This window comes from Clupea harengus, chromosome 24 (genome assembly GCF_900700415.2).
Source record: "Clupea harengus chromosome 24, Ch_v2.0.2, whole genome shotgun sequence".
NCBI classification, from domain to species: Eukaryota; Metazoa; Chordata; class Actinopteri; order Clupeiformes; family Clupeidae; genus Clupea; species Clupea harengus.
This window is the reverse complement of record NC_045175.1, coordinates 19,131,012-19,138,517: the sequence shown is the minus strand read 5'-3', so window position 1 is coordinate 19,138,517 and position 7,506 is coordinate 19,131,012. Positions and strand designations below refer to the sequence as shown.

At 43.2% G+C, this 7,506-nt stretch overlaps 1 protein-coding gene across 4 annotated transcripts in view; it reads right to left on the bottom strand.

Moving 5' to 3' along the window:
* Nucleotides 1-6,593, bottom strand: part of lpar2b (lysophosphatidic acid receptor 2b) — a 26,955-nt gene extending 20,362 nt beyond the window's left edge. Inside the window, exons 1-2 of one of the 4 annotated variants that reach the window (XM_031562196.2) lie at nt 6,386-6,593; nt 6,157-6,199 (exon numbers count right to left, since the gene is read on the bottom strand). The gene's annotated coding sequence lies outside the window, so the exon portion shown is untranslated. Of the gene's footprint in view, nt 1-6,156; nt 6,293-6,385 lie in introns of those variants that run through there. The other 3 variants (XM_031562194.2, XM_012830873.3, XM_031562195.2) reach the window with 3 other exon arrangements.
* Nucleotides 6,594-7,506: the final 913 nt, after the last annotated feature.

Here is a 7,506-nt window from a genome sequence, read left to right as displayed (position 1 = left end):
TCTCTCCCCCGGGTGCAACTGTAATGTGACAATTAAAGTCACAATAACACAGCTGATGTTAAGGGTAGTAGTTGGTGGAACGAACTGCCTAGCACTACCAGAGCAGGGGCGTCCCTCTCTACCTTTAAGAAGCACGTGAAGACCCAACTCTTCAGAGAGCACCTCCTTTCCTAACTTGCACTTCGACTAGTACTTAACTTGCAGTTACTTTCCTGCACTCCTTTTTCTATTTCTTTTTTCTATTTCTTATGTAAAGTAGTATTTATCGTTACACTAGGTCTCTATTGCTCATAGCTTGACTGTTCTCTCCCTTGTACGTCGACAAAAGCATCTGCTAAATGACTAAATGTAAATGGGTAACAGTCTGCACGGGTGTGCCACGTTTTGCTCATAATTAACAATAATTGGAAATGTACGTACGTATGAGAATAATATACCTTTCAAGCGTAAGTAAATTAAATGTTTGATCAAATGTGAGAGGAAATGTTAAAGGTTAAAACTTAACATTATTTGTGCTCAGCTGTGCCGATATAATGGAAAGTAAAGTATTCCAAGATCACTTTATATCTACACAAGCTTTTTTTTTTTGAAATCTTATTTGCTCACAGAGGGGGATGTCTGTTTCCGAGCAAGTTTGCTTTTAAATGAGAATAGTATATAATATATATGAATATTTTTGTATTCACTTTTTGTATTCACAGCAAACTTGATAAATAAAACAGCATCTGTGTTTACAGTCACATAGGCTTAGCATGCAATGTGTTTAGTCATTTATAATGCTTCATAAAGCTTCACAAGGAGGCAAATGTGTTTAGTAATTTATAATGCTTCATAAAGCTTTACAACAAGGAGGCCCTTGCTGTGCGATCTGACTAGAGTGTGCATTTTAACCATTGTTGATCTACGAAGAACCATTTGGAGACACTACTACTGTAGGATATTTAGTTTAGTTCATCGAAATGATTCTTCTGTTCTGTTTGGTAGAACCACCAAAGAATCGCTAACCCTGGCCGAGGTTCCACCAGCAGTGGAATTAAGACTAGGCAGGTTGCCATGTTCTGGTTTAGCATAGGAATTAAGACTAGGCAGGTTGCCATGTTCTGGTTTAGCAGTGGAATTAAGACTAGGCAGGTTGCCATGTTCTGGTTTAGCAGTGGAATTAAGACTAGGCAGGTTGCCATGTTCTGGTTTAGCAGTTCCACCCAGTTCCAGCTGCAGGTAACAGACCTTGCAACCACAGTTAGAACTTCAACTAGAACTTCAAACAGCTAGTGCAACACCACAGATTCAGTTCAATTTTCAATTGTATTTATTTATTTATTAAGACTGACTTAAAGCAGCACTAAGGAGTTCTGTTCCAAAACTAGCAAGCTAACTGCCTAAAAGGTATGCAAAAACCTAGCAAACAACACCAACAGCCCAGTTGACACTGATATAAGCTTGCCAACACACTAACTGGTGTCTTTTGGCAGTATAGCTGGCAATGTTATGCTGTGAAAGCTTTTTTCCATTTTTGCAGGGTATTCCAGTCCGGTATACAGAACTACATAGGGCAAATCCTGACACAGGTGTTTAGCCATCACAATGAATTTGAGGATGCTACCAAAACTAGTTTCCTATAAAACCATACCTCAAAAAGTGTCAAATTGTTGCATAGTTTTACTTTAAGTCTCACCTATCTGTAATTTTATATTTATTTTTTTTATTTAAGAGGACCATCACTTGCAGGTGTAATTACTTTATGGTGCTGATCTCTTCCAGTCGTTCAGGCAAATTAACCAGATTGCTAGGGGTGTGTGTGTGTCTCTGAAGTGTGTGTGTGTGTTCACATGTAGCTATGTAGCCTACAAAACTAAATGCATGTCAGTGCCTAAATGTGGTAAGTGCATACCTCAATGTGGTATGTGCATATCTAAACGTGGCAAGTGCATATCTAAATGTGAATGTAAATACGTATGTCGGTTCAAGAGTGTCACGTACATGTAGTTTCTTTGTTGTTTTTTTTTTTAAGACGACCAGCACTTGCAGTTACAGTTACAGCAGAAATGGTGGTTATGTGTATGGCAACCTGCCTAGTCCTAATTCCACTGCTAAACCAGAACATGGCAACCTGCCTAGTCTTAATTCCACTGCTAAACCAGGACAGTGAAACCAAAAGCAGTTTGCTGGGATTTTTTTTTAACTTGATACGACTACACTGAAGGCCTTAGTAAATAAAGAGCTGTGTCTCGACTTGTTCCGACCTACCCGTCATGGCAACAACACCCAGAGTTCAACACTGACGCCACTTATCAGAGATCTGCTCAAAGAAAAGGCTAGAACCAGCCATCATCAGATAATGTTCTGTGTTCCGAGAAGGGACCAGCCAACATCAGATGATGTTCTGTGTTCCGAGAAGAAACCAGCTATCGTCAGATAACACACACACACAGTAGGTGTCAATCGCAGGCCTGTTTGTATTTCCTCAGCCTGTAGAATCTTTAAAAATCGCTGGCAAGGCTGAATTATCTGACTGCTGGGCGACAGTGGTACAGGAGGTAGAGAAGTCGGTTAGTAATCAGAAGGTTGCTAGTTCGATTCCCTGTCGAAGCGTCCTTGAGCAAGACACTGAACCCCTAATTGCTCCTGATGTGCAGTGTGCCATCAGTGTAAAATGTAAAATGTGTATACATCCTTGTAAGTCGCTTTGGATAAAAGCGTCTGCTAAATGACTAAATGTAAAAATGTAAATGTGCTGAGAAGTCGAGTGGAAGCCGATTAGACACGCCGTTTCCTGCAAAGCAGCACACCCCCCGACTGGCACCGCAATGGGGCCCTCAGAAACGAGTTTTCACTTTCACAGCCTGACTGCAGCCTAAAAGTGCAGCACTGTGCGGTCTATACACTGCAGGTTACGTATGGGACGTCTGACTGCAGCGTGTTGGTTTGCCGGTTCTCTCTTAGAACCCACCAGAACCTGTGCCTCACATGGCTCTGGAGCGGATCCTGGATCTTGCTCAGCTCTGTACCGCAGATGGCTGCAATGTACAGTATTTGTACATGTGAGAGGGAGAGAGATAATATAGACAGTGAGAGAAAGAGAGAGATATGTGTATATATTGTGTATAGATATATGTATTGTGTTTATATAATCACTTATTATACACCCAACCCAAATGCTTTGGCATTACTGTAGAACGTTATGGTCATGCCAATAAAGATTCTTTTGAAAAACAAATTTTGAGAGAAGGAGAGAGAGAGATACAGAGAGAGAGAGAGAGAGAGAGAGCGACAGAGAGAAGGAGAGTAAATAAAGTGTTTGTGAGTGATGTGTGTACACTAGTCATTGTGCTTTGGAGAGAGAGAGAGAGAGAGACAGAGAGAAGGACAGAGAGGACCAGTATGTAGAAAGAAAGAAAGAAAGAAAGAAAGAAAGAAAGAAAGAAAGAAAGAAAGAGAGAAAGACGAATCAGTAAGTAGAGATAGAATCAGTAGGTAGAGTCAGAAAGGGGGGGGATGCAGAGGACAACCAGAGGGAAGAATGTAACTTCGGGTCCATTGGCTCCAGGTCCATAGTGTTTTTTTCTGCATAACTAGCACTGGGCTTTCAGACACTACTACAGATTCAGAGGCGACTGCACAGGAAAGACAAACAAGACAATAGGGGAGAGATAGAGAGAGAGAGAGAGAGAGAAACAGACAAGACAGCTTCAAGGACACTGTCAGCCAGAGAGAGAGAGAGTGTGAGACAAAGAAATTCACACCCAATCTAGAAAGAGGAACCACCAGACACGAGAGAGAGTGAAAGAGAGAGAGAGGGAGAAAGAGAGAGAGAGGAGGGGGGGGGGGGACAGAAAACAGCCGGGAAGACGGATCAAATTAGACCACTGTCCGTAGTGATGCTAAATGAAGACAGAGGAAGTCACACTGTGTGCGCTAGTGTGTGTGTGTGTGTATATGTATGTTAGTGTGTGTGTATGTATGTTAGTGTGTGTGTGTGTGGGGGGGGGGGGGGGGGGGGAGTAATACAGGAGAGAGGGAGGGGAGGGAAAGCAGTGAAGGAAGCCATGCGAGGACACTGTGTGAGGGTTGATGTGGGTGTGTGTGTGTGTGTGTGTGTGTGTGTGTGTGAGAGAGAGAACATCTTGTGTTCGTTGGTAAAGGGAGTGTGAGTGTGTGAGAGAGAGAGAGAGAGAGAGAGAGAGAGAGAGATGACTTGAATGCATGTGGGCCAAAAGGCCTGCTCCACAACACAGGCCTGCATGCATGCATGCATAACTGCTATGTGCTGAGACAATCCCAAACAGATATAAACAAACAGTCCTACTGTGGCTACACTGACGTCTGCGCACGACACATATTCCACCAAGAGTCCTTTAGCAGATTTCAGTGAGTGTGTGACTGAGCTGGCGTGCTGAGAAACGTGTCTGTTTTGTATGCGTGTACACGTGCGTGTTTTGTAAGAACCGGACGGAATCAGTAAGCACTAGTTACAGTCCAAACCTGTCATTATGGCACCAGAGACACACCCACCCATGGCCGCCTCGCCTTGTCTCTCCTCCCTTCCCTCCTTCCTTCCCTGCCTCCCTCCCTGATAGCTGTTGCTGTGTCACATATAAACAGAGACAACTCAGGAATTTCTGCTACACTGTAACTTCTGCCCACCAGTTGAACACTGTTTGCTGATTTGTCTTACATAATTCTCATACTCTTCACTCAGAGATCCCGTATTCACACACTTGACAAATAGCCAGCTAAAAACTCAAAATCTTAAAAGATCCAGGTGGACTTGCATGTTCCAGGGTCATTGGTGAGTTTTTACTCAGAATCCCTTGCTACACCCATGCACTTGGTCCTGGTATGCAGAAGTGTCTCAGTTTACGTGCAGAGGCTTTGAAATCGGATGAACACACAAACACATGGTTAGAGTTTACTCCCGAAGCGATTCCAGCCGCACCATTATGCAGGAGAGAGGATAACCCAATTAAGCGGCACGACAAGAGCGAAGGTCAAAGAGCGCAATACGTGGGCAAGGCCTTTGAAGATGCGTGTACAAGCAGGCATGCACGGACCACAAATGAATGCGCAATTAAAGACACAAGAGATTATGACGTATCATTTTTTTCCCCTCCTTTTCACGTGGTCAGGATTCCTTTTTGCTCAGTCGCTATCGGTGTGCCGATTACATTCCCACCAGACATAGCCTCCTCTTACGTTGCTACTGGCGTTGATTGTGGTTTATCCTCTGGGGAACAAATGTGTGCACGCAAAACACGAAACTATGCCAATTTGTCTTGATTTGCATGGAACGGCCCATGTCAATGTGTGTTCTGATCGTGGAGTAATTATTTACATACCAAGAAAAGATTTAGCCAACAGCGAAGCCACTGAGGCGGTGCGCGAGGAAACAAAGGAGAGCGCGCCCTTGCAGCCGTCCGAATGTGGAGTGACTTATTTTCGAACCAGCCCGGCTGCATGCATGTATATTTAAAAGGCTGCGCCTATACGTGAGCCATATGTCTCCGTTTAACGTTAAGAATTGGCGTGGCCTAATCCCCCAGCAGCACTCTTGAAGGTAACTGAAACAACCTCCAAGCGCAAAGCTATAAAAACATTTGTTGATAAGGAACAGCGGCCTCCATGACCTAGAAATACCACAGTTTACAACTTTTTTCGACATGTAAAGCTATAGCCTATTAGCTACTCTCGCAGGTAAACACCTAGCCAACAACTTGCAAGTATACGGGGGAAAAGATTAGCTAGTGAAAGAGATAAATGAGATTTAAAACTAAACTAACGAAGTTTCTGTTAGTACATTCATCACTCATACAAGACAATTGATGGATGTCTCTGTATGTAGTGTCTCGAAGTATGTGTAAAAAAAAAAGGTCTAAAACAACAAGCATTGCCCTTCTCCGCTCCGCGTTGTTTAATACAGCAGAGCATACAGGAGATTAATTTTGCGCACACAGACCACGTATGTTTCATCAGATACACAGCCTTACATATCACGCTACTCTCTGCGGTGGCACGTCAAAAATGTATCTAGACGATTACATGCATTCGAAATCTGAACGAGCAGCCAACACCAACCCTAAAAGAAGAGCTCAAACTCTTGCGCGTCTTTAAAGCAAGCTACTTAGTTTAGTTTCCCTAACAAAACAACGGATACTTTACCAAAAACCTCCGCGGCGTCTTCCATTCCAAATGACAGAGCCACCTGGTAAAACAGTTGAGAGAGGAAACAGACGTTTCGAAGTTGGTTTCAGTGTCGCTGTCACTGCGGTTTCACTCGGCCTCAACTCAACGCTGCCTACTCTTCTGTGACTCGTTGACTTAAGTGTGGGGGGGGGGGGGTAGTCTACGTGAGTGAAACTTTGCCGATAAAGAATGCTTGTTCCCTTACCTTTGAGTTCTTTCCTCTTTCATCAGGCTGCATATCCACTTTCCGAAAAGACACGGTTCCTTAAATAAATAAAAAATCACACCTGGTTTCCGACGACTTGTGACGTCTCGAATGACTACGAGAGTTGTCCTTTACTTGGACCGGTTAATCCCCCAACGCCTGAAGTGAAGGTGCGGCACCTTCGAAACGCGCAGCGCAATTGAAAGGCTGGTATGCGATACACCAACCTGGGCTCAGAGGCCCCGCCTCTACGGCGATGTGATTGGTGAAGAGACCAATCTTTGAATTTGACATGCCTGAGCGAGGCAACATTCACCACCCGTTGACCACTATGAAGAAAAATGAAATGTTGATCATTTTAAAAGTAATGGCGGTACTTAGCCATTTCAACCAATTATTTGACAAAATGTGCTGATCATTTGTGACCTTTGTTTGATTTTAAAGGTACGAAATCAACGGGTACAAAGTTGTACTTTTAACAAGGTAAAGGCAGCAAATCATTGATCACGCTGGGAGAAAGGCGTGTATCCGGAGAAAACATTACTTCATATAATATCTATAAATAATTATTATATAGTAATAAATATAATACCTCATAATTCAGATATAGACCGATTATGCTCTGTGTCTGTAGTGTGTCATAAGAAGTATCCAGTCAAAATATCACCTAGAGGTGTCCTCAAGGCCCTTTTATACTCGCATTTTACGTAGAAACGTAAGCACGTAAGATACATAAGCGCAGTTGCAAGCCCCTTGCGCAGTTACGTAACGTAAAATTTGTGACTATCCAACAAAATCCAGCAAAGACTGTGATTGGTCTGCTAACTGCATCCTTTCAGGAGTCTCACATTTCCGGGTTTCATAGCATAGTATCTATGCACTATGGTTCCAGGCAGTGTTGTGCAAGTTCACACCTCTCATGAACTAGTTCAAACCAAATGCTTTGGCAATACTGAAGAACGTTATGGTCATGCCAATAAAGCTTCTTTTGAATTTGAATTTGAATTTGAGAGAGTGAGCGAGCGAGAGAGAGAACGATAGATCAGATGTAGCGACCTGAGCAAAGTTATGTTACTGTAACGTTGAACTCTGTGCAACCAGTGTGGAGAATAAATCCTCGC